At 43.6% G+C, this 12332-nt stretch overlaps 1 long non-coding RNA gene across 2 annotated transcripts in view; it reads left to right on the forward strand.

Moving 5' to 3' along the window:
- LOC109632768 (uncharacterized) overlaps nt 1-12332 on the forward strand; it is a 194325-nt gene that overhangs the window by 109990 nt on the left and 72003 nt on the right. For both annotated transcript variants that reach the window (XR_011240229.1, XR_002202955.2), the window contains exon 4: nt 1260-1473. This is a non-coding gene — a long non-coding RNA (uncharacterized lncRNA). The remainder of the gene's footprint in view (nt 1-1259; nt 1474-12332) is intronic.

A 12332-nucleotide genomic window follows, 5' to 3' on the forward strand; every position in this document is an offset into this window, starting at 1 on the left:
TCAGACCCCACTCACATCCTCCTCGTTCCCTCTATTCATTAAAACAGAAGTAGGTCACCGACAAAATGGCCGCCACTTGGCCACCCTCTCCGTCCCCCTTCCTGTCAGCATATGCTTCTCTCAGGCCTCAGCCAACAAGAGGCACCGGAGTAATGCACTCAAACAAAGCGCCCTAAAGACAGACAGGCAGGAGATTTATTGCCCATATTGGAGGCTCTTTTCAATATGCAGTCCTCAGCCAATTTTCCTTTGCCGCCGCCTTTAATTACCTGTCTTAATAGGATCGCTGTAAGAGTAGCAGAATGTCTTCACAAATGTCTACTTTAGCACGGAGGGATAATTACACCCTGAAACTTGCAGAGACGCCTTTCAAAAGCAAGAGGAGCGGAGTGCCGCTGAAGGGAGGGGAGGGGTGCGGGATGTCCTTCCAATTTTCATTGTCCAGCTTGTTGAGTGTTGCTTTTAATTAGCCATTGTTTTGCTCAGTGGTGTGAGTGCACAGGGATTTCTGTGTGAATCTCCAAGTGCATACGTGTGTTGATTTGTTTCTGCTTGTGAGTCTTTCCATAAAAGACCTCGTCCGTCTCTGTCTTAGTTCCCCTCAAGCATTAATCTAAATTCAGACCGCAGCCATAGAAGAAACGTGGCTTTCATGTTTCTGCTTGTTTATTTATTTATACCAATTTGTCGATATTCACCTTTTCAGACCCAGGTACATATGCTTGGATATTTCCCCCATCATATAAACACCCACACAGTGCAGACTACTAAGATAAGCCTGGGAAGAGGTGTGTAGATATTTCATGTGACCATATGGAGTTTATTTCTCATTCATGAACTGTAACCTGTTGATGTGAGCTCTTATACCACGTCTCTGATATAAACTGTCCATGCTCAGGCTGCACACTTTGATGTAATAAGAGTCAAAACTGTGGTCCATCAGTGTGACACCCCCAAAGGGAAGTTTGTGGCCCTGCAGCTTGGCTCTAGTGGAGCACATGATGACAGAGGCAGCCTGTTGCCCTCATGCTGACACAGTTTGATTCTGTCATGGCGGTGACGAGCCTCAAACGCTCTTGTCGGTGTGATCGGACCCTGACAGGCTTGACCTCTGTCTGACTGCTCTTCCCACTGGCATATTGACTGACTGACTGCCCACCCAAACCCCTTTTGTTTCATGTTTGAAAGTCAAAGATTTGATTAATGTAGTTCCTCAGTCGACTGCTATTCGTCTAAGTTGAGTATTTGTCTGTGTTCAGTTGCAGATTGAGCTCACTCCTCGCTCTCAAGCTGCTCTCCGGGGTGGAATCAAGTCATCCTGTCTGCTCGGTGAAGATGTCTATGACGGGTACAGTCTGCTGCAGACCAGGACCCAGGAGGAGTCTGAGTGAGACAGAGGCAGCTGCCCAGAGGAAGAGAGGCCTCGCCCGCTCAGGCTCTGAGATGACGTTATCTTGTGCCTTCTACTCAGAGGTGGGGCATCTACACTCAGTAAATCTGCATTTTGTTTGGCCTCTAGTGTCGACAAGAAGTAGCACGCATTAGCTTAGAGTGATTCACTACCACTAAATTTGATTCAACTCTGACAAAGCCCTACTTTTTCTAGTGTACTCCTACATTCAAAGTGAGCACACATGCTGGATGTATATCTATCCATGCAAATGTGTGTTTCTATTTTCCCCATGAAATCTAAAGCTAATAAGTAAACCCACTGAGTAGGTATTGAAACATGGGAGCAAAACCTTGTATGACCTGCATGGACATATTTACACAAACAGTAAGAAAGAAAACAGACACAAGAATGTTGAGTACTGTCACTTGTGACTAATTTCTGAAGCCTCACCCTTAAAAAAAGCATCTCATCTGCCCATGCATATAATCATCCTGCCCTCTCTGCATATGCTCTATATTAACGCCAAGATTTAACGTAACCAGCCGGTCTGCAGACAGGTGCCATGTTCCTCCTGCTGCATGAATATGTATGAGACACTGTTGCAGCACTCAAATACTTTGCATAAAAGATGATGGCCGCATAATGTAAGCATGATTTGCAATGCATAGGGAGCATATGAAGGTTGCGTGCTTCATCTCCTCTCTGCTCTTATTCTGTTGCTCTTGCTTTCTCGCTTCCTTACTTTCTCGCTTAATTGTGACAAAACAGATGGACGGAGGGGGGAGTCTTGAAACGCGGTGTTTAGTTACGTTTCCGATTGTGTTGCAGAGTCATGACTCTCTCCTGGCTTGTTGTTGAGTGTTTTTATTTTTTTAGTCGCACACCAAATCTGGAAGGAAGCAGTTTATAAATAAAGAGAAGTAGAGAGGATCACTTTCAGCGTTCACAGGGGCCGCTGGCGGGACAGCTGGTAATTCACAATAAATTGGAGGCTGAAGAAAGCCAGCTGCCCTGCAGGGGACGGGGAAGTCTCTCTGTGTGTGTGTTCTAGTGTGTGTGTGTGTGTGTGTGCGTGAGTGTAAAGGAGTGAATACATATGTATATGTATTTATTTAAGTGTGTGTCTTTGGAGCTGAGCGAAACTCTCCACCGCTCCTCTGGGAGAGCCCCTAATCTGACTGTGCTGTATCAGAAGTGGATGCACACTGAGGTGGAAGTGTGTGTGAGTGTCTCAGTTTGCTGGGATTTGATTTCTACTTTAGACGTATTGATTATGTCAGAGCTCCAGAGGCCTGCAGAGGCTTGCTAGGATCACACCTCAGCTTTACAAAATAATTGCCTGAATCTGGAGCCTTTCCTCGGCCTTGTCAGCAACCGCGAACACCCCGTTGTTGACTGTGTGCACGCACAAATACAGACGCCCACTACACATGTCAACAATCCCAAAATGACTCAGGGCTGCCTCCACCTGCACCAACTTCACACAAACAACTGGAGAAGAGAGGGTCCTCTTTTGTTGATATAAAGTTGGGCCTGAAACGCTGAAAAGTTAGGATCTATAAAAATAAACTTCACAGTGGAATGTGTAGACGTGTTGGATTTTCATTTCTCTAAATATCAGGCATTTCTGATACATGAACATTTAAACAGCAGCATTATTTGTATTGATTAATCATAACTATTCCATTTGCATTCATAATATCCTGTGTTTTCCCATCAGTGTCACATGTACGTAGACTAGTTGTTTAACTTGAGGTGTTCACAGCTATTAAAAGAAACTTGGTTTCAAGGGAAGAGTAACATTTTATTTCTCATTTCCCAACCCTGCTTTACGATCAAATTATACTTCTCCTAATATATTCTCATCAATGACATCACAATCACCAAAGTACCTAATTAAGAGTCGTAAAGAGATCACATGTCCCAGAGCTGTCTCCACGATTGCGTAGTATCCCAGCAATTATACAAAAATTTGTTCTGAGCAAACATTGCTGTTGGTTGAGAGACATCCCATTACTGCTTATGACCACAGTGAAGCTCAGATACTGATGATTCAAGTGGTATCACTCCCCCTTAGTTTAAACTAAGCAAATTCTCAGGCTCGCCACATATTCTCTCTAACAGAGAAACAACCAATACCGGTTATTCAGCTTTTCCTCTACTTCGCTCCAGTCATTTATCAGTGTTAACCAGAGTTATCACTTCTCGCCTTGCGATGATAGTTGTCAAACATGAGGACCAGGTACATAATTGATGATCCGACAGTTGAATGACTTTTACACTTTTAATGTAAATGGAATGTAAATAGAGTTGGATACATCTTGTAAATGTCAGCAGGAAGTCACAGTGCTGCAGGGACGCAAACAAAAAAGGACTATACATATTTGTTTTGAGTAAATGTAGAATTTTCAGCGGTGGAAAGTGACTGAGTAAAAGTCAATTTAAGTTTCAAGTTCTGTACGATTTCTACAACTTTGAGGTCATAGTACTCTGTGTGTTTTTATTAATTCTACTTTGTTCTACTTAAATACATTTCAGACCTATATATTGTTATTTTACTCCATTACAGTGTCACCAGTGCACCAGGCACACATCAATCACACAGCATACCCATAGACATAAACCCATGTGGTTAATTTTGCTCCTCTGTGATAACGTCCACACATAATAGTAAACTCCAATTTGTAAAATACTTGTCAAATTCAATTCTTGGGTCGGAGGCTTTGATGATTTGATTATGATTTATATTATATTATAAGTTTCTGCCCTACGCAGCAACAGATAATCACACAGAGGTTAGAGGGGGTTCACCACGGGACAAGGAGAGTTGTTGAATGACCCGGGCAGAGACTTTGGCATCAAAACGAAAAGCAAAAGCGCCTCTTGGGGAGCGTTTGTCAGGTTTATGCCAAATAAAGGTGGCAGCATCATGACAGGCACACAGACAGGGCATGTGTTATGCCGAGTGCTTTAAAAACTCAATGTTGTTGTTTTTTAGGTGATCCACTGTCATCACTGCTGGGATTTCTCTGACTGTTAAAGAAAAGTCAGTGAGGAAGAGAGGGGCAGAGAAAGAGAGCTACACACAGCTCTAGAATAATGCAATGGTGCAGAACACTGAGACATATTTTATTTTAACTTAAGAAGTTTTGCAGATCGTTTTAAAACTATGGTAGAACAAATTAGACTTTGGTCCGAGCAGCTGCAGTCTGTGTAATTAACAGGAAACACTGAACATATACTTCTAGTCTCAGATCAAAGTCAGTGCTCCGCAGATATCAAGCCGACACGTCGCTTTCTTGTAAAATGTCCGTGCTAATCGTTATCGCTGGCATTGTCACGTGTTTATCGCCCAGTGGGAAAAGTAGCACAATATGAAAAAGCTAGAGGAGTCAAATGCTGCACAAGACTTGTTACATCAGTAACACACATATACATAAATGCATAAGAACTAAATATAAAGGAACGGAATACGTCTGCCACTACTGAACGTTTTCATTTGGTACACCACACAACATATTTTCTTCCTTCTGCTTCCAGGGCCTCCTCCCATCAGATTGTTTGTCAATAAGAAAAGAAGTCGGATCATTGTTCTTCATTAGAAAAGTGTCCAGAAGGTTGTCTGTGCTTCTCTCCAGCAGCAGATGAACTCCCTGTGGGAAACAAATTTGGTGCTCACACTGTATGTAGACGCTTCCCACCAGGCTGTCTCTATGATTGGGTGTACAGTATTTTCTGTCTCTTTTCTCTTCACATGCTTCAGCGGTCTCCACTCCGTCTTTTTCATTCCTCTGCATCTTCTTTTTCAAGTGTTTCTCGTCATGGGATGTTGCATTCTCTTCATCTTGCTTAGAATAAGTACTTTCAATGCTGTGCTTTCTGTACCAACACTATTTTCTACCCTTTGTCAAGCTGCAGTATTCATGTCTTACTTTGTGCGTCTCGTCCATTCTTTATGTCTCTCTTCATCGCTCCGCTTCTTATTTTTTCATCCTGCAGTAGCGCCACCCGCCATCACTCACCCCGTCCCTCTCACTTATTCAGTAAGCAGCTTGGGTTCTTAAACTCTAGGCTATGGCAATAGCACACTGCCCATCTGTCACGACAGAGAGTTGCCATGAAATGGCCAACTCCTCAGCATCGCCATGTGATCCTCTTATATGCTGTGAGCATGGCACTCACCCATCTCCCTCTGGGAAGATTGGAGAAAAAAATGTCCCCTCCTCACCCTGCAAGGCAAAGAGAGACTGTCAGATTTAGACTGAGCAGTGAAGAGATGGGCTTTCTCATCCTCTCAGGCTCATACTAGAGGGCACAGCTTAAGAGGAGCAGGCAGCCCACGGTTATGGAATTATAAAAGAGACACCCAGCACATCAGGTTAAGTCTTTGGTAGAGGATTATGGGTAAACAGGAAGTGGCCCTTTGCCACAGCTACCGGTGCACAGTTTCATTTCCTGGCTGGCAAGCAAACAGAATTAACCCACCTTGAACCTATAAAGAACTGCACCCAGGCATAGCACACATTCACACACAAAGACACGCTCCAATCCAAGATGTGGCACATCTCACTGCAGATAAATCACTGACTTTGTCCCCATGTGAATAAATCTGACTGGTGATTTATGGTTTATGACTTTCCACTTTACTCCTGCAAAACATGGTTACTCACTCACGTGTGGCCCAACCGGAATACAGCGGAGCAGTTTTCGTATGCATGTGCAAGAATCGAATTTGTGCCCTGATTTATCTTTTTCTCAGATACAGTGCAAAGGTGATTCTCATCTGACAAGATTGTCATTTGCAGTCTGCATGTCTCACTTACATTTGTTCAATTTGAGTGGGCACGGGCGTCATAAGAATGGAGAAGGAAATATAAACGTAGGGAATAGATATTCCTATTTAATCAGAATGATCAGCAATGGGTCAGTCAGTAAATATGACAAAAGATAATTGGCTATTTGAGGCATGGTGGGTTCACAGAGTGCAGAGTTGGCATGTTTGCAGGGGCCCACTTCCCATTTTCCACCTCTGCAGCCACACTCAGGGGTTTATTCAGGAGCCTAATAGAGCGTAAATTGTTTGCCCAGAGAAAATGGAAACAAACACATTCATTTAGCTGTGAATCATGTTCAAATGACGAAATGCAGTGTTTGATGGAGCTGGGTAACATGGAACACTGCTAATGTGGCTTCAGCGACATTACCACTTTGCTTTAGTAAACCAGCAGCAGACAAAGACCCACATTTTGAATAATCCCATTCAAGCTGATATTTACACAAGGTCAATAGTTTCCCAGCCCCACGCCTTGGATGCCATTGACCTTTACATGAGTGTAAAATGTACATTGAATTCTACCATTAGGTACATTGCATATCCGCCCCGGAGATGCAGTCTCCATCTGTTGGCTGCTCCATAATTTATAACACTTGTCTTGCTGTGAACTGCGGCCGCACCTGATGTGTAATCTAGGGAGGATCGATGCCTGACAGCTGAAGTTGGGACAGAATACCTGTCCTGTCCAACCTCAAACGTCCGGTGGGAAATACGGAGGAGACATTTTGAAACTGCAAATAAAATTTGTGTGCACCTTAATCAAAATGTCAGCTCTGTTCCTCTCCATCTGTCCCCCCGTCCGTCCATCCCCTGCAGTGAAACTCGTGGGCGTACTGTTAGTGACGCACACACCTGAGAGTTATACACGGAAGCGGCTTTCAGAGCAACAAAAGCTGCCTGTAGGTTTGTTTGTATGTTACAGACGAGTGGAAGACGTGCACAAGTCAAGGGCGGATGTGTGCTGACAGTATTATGCAAGGAAATCAGCTTTATAGATGGCAGTTCTACATCCAACCTACACAAGAAACTTTGAGAAAATATAATGCCCAGAGGACAAACTTTTCAGTTTTTATTCATATACTTGAAGTTACAGTTGCCCGCCTGCGTCATGTTCCCCTGTGACATAAACTGCTTGAAATACAAATGACGAGTGTGCCTCCGCCCTTTGTTAACATTGCTCTCAAGCAAAGTTTATCCGGTGGACCAGCAAATTTGGGGAATTGATGCATTGTTTTCGCTGCTTCCAAACTCACAGAGAAAGCAGCACCTTGAAGCTAGAAGTCGTTGCTCGGCCCTCTCTGTTTGTAGACGCATTGATATGTTAATCAATATTTGCCTGTGTTCTGATGCCTCGTTTGAGTAATTTCCAGGGAAAATTTCTGGAGGGAAAAAATCCAGAGAAGTTATTTTTTTTATCTGATTCTCTCCGTTGAAAGTTGGAGCTGTGTGTAGACATTTCCTGCGGGGGGGTTCGGATAGAGACCAGAAATACTTCTAAGTTTCTCAATGGTTGGAAATGTAGTTTGTACTGCCTGTGGAAGAGTACAGGACTGACGCATGCAGAGGTACTACAGAAAGTTTTACTTCTGATATCATTTACTATATATACTACACTCCTGTTTTTGCTGTTTTTCTGGTTTCATCAGCACATAATCCAAACACTTACACTGCTGCTGAGGACTGAGCAGTGCCGCTAACACAAATGATGTCTTTTTCGACACAATAACAGCTGAGGACTCTTTCCATTTGTCACAGGATTTTCCTGAACAAGGTTTTCTATCTCGAAAGCCCCTTTAATGCTTCCTGCCACATCTCCGTCTCAGCCCTTGTTGGCTAAGGGCTCGCGCTCTCAGCTCCAGGCCACGCCACACTACAGCCGTAAACTCCACGGTTGCCTGATCAGGCCGATGTCCAAGCATACCACGTTTTAAGATGCCACCTGCTCAGTGCCAAGTGTCTGTCCTGGTCCCAGAGCTGCCGAAGTGATTGGGAATGAGGAGCGGAGCCAGTGCGCTGTGTTAAATACCCTCCTGATATTTCCTGGTTAACTGTAGATATCTATGGTTTTATTGACTTCTGCTCATTTTATTGGTTTGGTTCTCTGGTATAAAACAAGCTTCGGATTGTTTTAGTTCCGCAGTCAGGGAGACGACCGAAGTGTCTCCATTGCCATCTGGTGGGCTGCTGTAAATCCTCCATGTTAGTGGATGGGACATGGATCAAGCTGAAAAAATAAACGTTGCAATGACATATCAATGATTGGAGGCATATTTAGACCCTTAATGTATGAATCGATTTGTTTGTGTTTTTCGTGATGTAGAAACAGTCGTCCTCCGCAGCCTGTGCTGCTGTTTCTTACCCTCACCATCTTTTCCCTTTCACCTTCTCGTGTTACTGTAGCACAGAGAGGTAAATGACCATGACTTGTCTTACATGGGCCCTCTCACACTACAGCACCTCCTCTCTCCCTTGTCTCTTCTGGTTTTCCCATTCTCTTTTTTCTCCCTTCTATACAAACTCCCTTATCTCCTCCTCATCTCCTCCTCTCTCCCCCCTGTCAGCCATGCTTGGGTGGCTGCCTGTGTCCCCATGCGGTGGTCCATCAGCCTGCCTTGCTGAGCCCTGACTGGGCATCAGCGCCTCCATTCCTCTCCAGTAGAGTTCAGGTATCATCTGTTAGCGCATCTGAGCCAGAGTTACCCCCCCCCCCCCACATCACACAGATGTAGATAAAACCTTAAATGATTGTTAATAACATAAGATGCATGATATTGTGTTATTTAGCAAGGTTACACGAAAAACCCCCAACCGATTTCTATGGATTAGTGGGAAGTTATTCTGGTGTGGTATTATTTATTTTTTTGTGTCTTTAACATTGTGAGATTCTTTCAACATTTCTGTAGCCATGGTGTTCAGTCTACAGAGCGGAATTCTGCTTCTGCATAGTCAGTGTTGAAAAAGTGACTTTATAGGCCTTACTCCTTCATAGGAAGACTTTGCCGATGAGGTTTTTATTGCTAATATGCTGTGCAATGCTAATTTATCTATTAATATATGTTTGATTTTTGAAGTTTCGAAAATCAAACGGGTGTGGGATTTTCCCCTCGTGCTTTTAAATATTTCATGGTTGCTTTGCTCTTTAAATTTATAACGTAATGCAACACGTTTACGCTGAAAGGGAAGAGAACCGATTAGGATGCTTAAACTTCAACACTGTTTATAATTTGTTTCATGTGTTTGACGTGATTCCTATTTTTTCCTTCAGGGATGACCCGATTTCCCCCATAAATCACTCCATGCTCCACACACACACACACACACAACCTGTCATCCAGGTGAAATATGTATCCCACAAATCCACTAACAAACCATCCAGATAAGCCTTAATTACCTTGATTTTTCACAGAAGCTACCAACAGAGTGTGGTGCAATTCATCTGCACCTGCTCTTGACCCGCAGCTAAAACCTAACAGGGTTGCCAATACTTCTAACCTTGCTGTATTAAAACAGCAGAGGAAAGGTGGAGATCCCAAATAAGCAGTGTAGTAGAAAAGTCTTAATCAAAAGCTGCCCTTCGTCAGACCTTGTCTGGTACCCTGCACTCTTCCCACAGTGCTCATGCCATCCTGCTGTGCCCAGCTCCCCTTGACCCACTAAATCCACAGGGGCAGCACCAGCACAGATCTGAAGGACTCTTGAATGTCTTTCACGCTATTTGGCTCCGACCTGAATAGCATCAGATTTGCACTTTGGGTTTAGGAGAAAATGATTGTTTTCAAAAACAGCCACAGACAAAATATGTTTCATCATGTGCTTCTGTCCAAATACGTGGACGTTTTTGAAATGAACTACTTGTGTTTGGACAATATCTATCCAATAATTCTAGTAATCTCTGTCTGTCTTTGGCTCACATATCTCGATTATCGTTTCTCTCATGGCCTCACACACTGGTATGTGTTTTGTCGAGGGCCCAAGGAAGTTGAATTTGGTGCAACTCATTCTATTTCAGGTTACCAGTGCTGTGTAGCAGTAGCGGCTCGGACTCGTCAATGTTAGTGAGGTTGTCAGTCACAACAACAGTGCGTTCGATACAACTAACTAACAACTAACTCTGCAGTTCGGATCTGTGGACTGAGTCGCTCTTCACTTGCTGCAGCTCAGTTACTCCAGGTCACTTTTGCAGCTTCAGACAGAAACCTGCAACCAGCCTCACCACAAGCCAAGAAAACAGCCCATTCCAAATGAACATGTTTACACTTGAATAGTATTTACATTAGTAAATAACATCCCAGATTCGTCTTCATGTTGTTATTCAAGGTTCCCCTGATTGATTCCTGCATGAGTGTGTGTTCTGGTAAAACATTCGACATAGACCATAAAAGTCATTCATATTTAGATGATCCCAGCTTACATCATTTTGATTTAACCACCACATGCCATTACTCTCTGCCCATTAACAAAACAAATCACTTTTAAAAAAATTGGAAATGATCCAGAGAGATGCATTCTTTGCTATTTTCTCCCCCTGCCATCCTGAAAAATTATATTTCGTGCTTGATAAGCTCCGGCAAATGGTATTATGTTTGTATATCATCTGTTTCTGGCATGTGCTCAGATCATAATGACGGATAGCTCCTTAGAAATGCCAAGGCACTCTCGGCTCGCCTATTCTCTGGGCTAAGGGATTTTTCTAACAGATTCATCTGCGGGTGTCAGTCTGTTGGCATTGATTGGGCCTAACGGGCTTTACGTGGCAATGGAAGTTTGTTTGGTAAAATTGCAAATCCGCGCTGACAGTTTATGTTCGCTACTCAAGGAGGAGCATGGAGCGGACTCTTTGGGGAAATGAAAACAAGAAGAGGGAGGGTGTAATTTTCCTCAGTCCTTTGCATCATTTTGACTTCGCAAAACCTTCATACGTCTCTAAATTCGTCGTCAATTCTGCCCTAAAATTGATACTTGAGATCCTCGAGGTATCGCGTAACGACATGTTTAGCTTCCCAATCTTCAACCTCTGTGTGAAAAGCACTTCCTCCTCCAGGATTATCAGTGCACATCCTCTCACCTGACTGAATGTGCAGAGCTCAGCACAATTAACGCTGCATCCCATTTACCACATTAACCACATAGTGTACCTCCCTGCTTATGAGAGGTCATTAAAACATTCACCTTCACAGGTCAATAAAGATTTTAAAGCCCTGTAAGAATGCTGAAGGAGAGTCTCTGCGGGCCCACCACTTACCTTCCCAGCCAACACACACAGAGACAATTATACTGGTCTTGCTGGGATCAAACTTAGTCTGGTCCCCATTGGGAGGCTGTCCATTAGGCATACAGGTTGATCTCATTAATACTGCTGGGGTCAATGAAGCGTACTATTGGTGGCTTTAATGACTTGACTTCTCATCTGCACTGCAGTAAACGATGGCACATCTGATTTAAAGGCGCAGGCTGCAGAAAATTTAGATTGACGCCCTCGCACTGACGCTGTGAGAAATGCCACGGCGCTCCTCTGCCGCCAAACATCTCATCCATAATTCACTCGAACAGCACGTCGCTATGTATTTTTTATTTTTACTGCATTTTTTAACAATCGCTAACGCTGATGAATGGTCTCCCATAAACATATTTAGGACTGTGAGGAAATCATTGGATGTATTACACATGTTCTTTGATGACTTACAGAGCCAGGTTGTCCTCAACAGTAATGATGGCGTGCATTTTTAATCGCTGCACACAACGTCTCATCGTAAACAGTTTAATAAGCTCCTTTGCAAGTCATCTGCCTGTGATATTAAAATATTGGCAGGACTACATGTTTGTGTGTATGAGAGTGTAGAATTAGAACAGGTATTGATACAGGGAACACTGAAAGCCTCATTTTCTTTTGTTCCTTTCTTCCTTCTCCCCTCGTGTACACATCCTGCTGATGTGCGTAGCCGGCCTGTGTGAGTGTAAATGTATTTCGGTCCCGCTGGGTTGTGACACCGGGGAATTCATCATTCCTCTTTGTTTGTTTTGCGTGGCTGGTCACCGTCTAATCAATCACCCCCCACCTTTGATGTCTAACCTTGGTGCGATTGCCGCGCTCCCCGTGGGAGCCCT

This window comes from Paralichthys olivaceus, chromosome 23, assembly GCF_024713975.1.
Source record: "Paralichthys olivaceus isolate ysfri-2021 chromosome 23, ASM2471397v2, whole genome shotgun sequence".
Taxonomy (NCBI): domain Eukaryota; kingdom Metazoa; phylum Chordata; class Actinopteri; order Pleuronectiformes; family Paralichthyidae; genus Paralichthys; species Paralichthys olivaceus.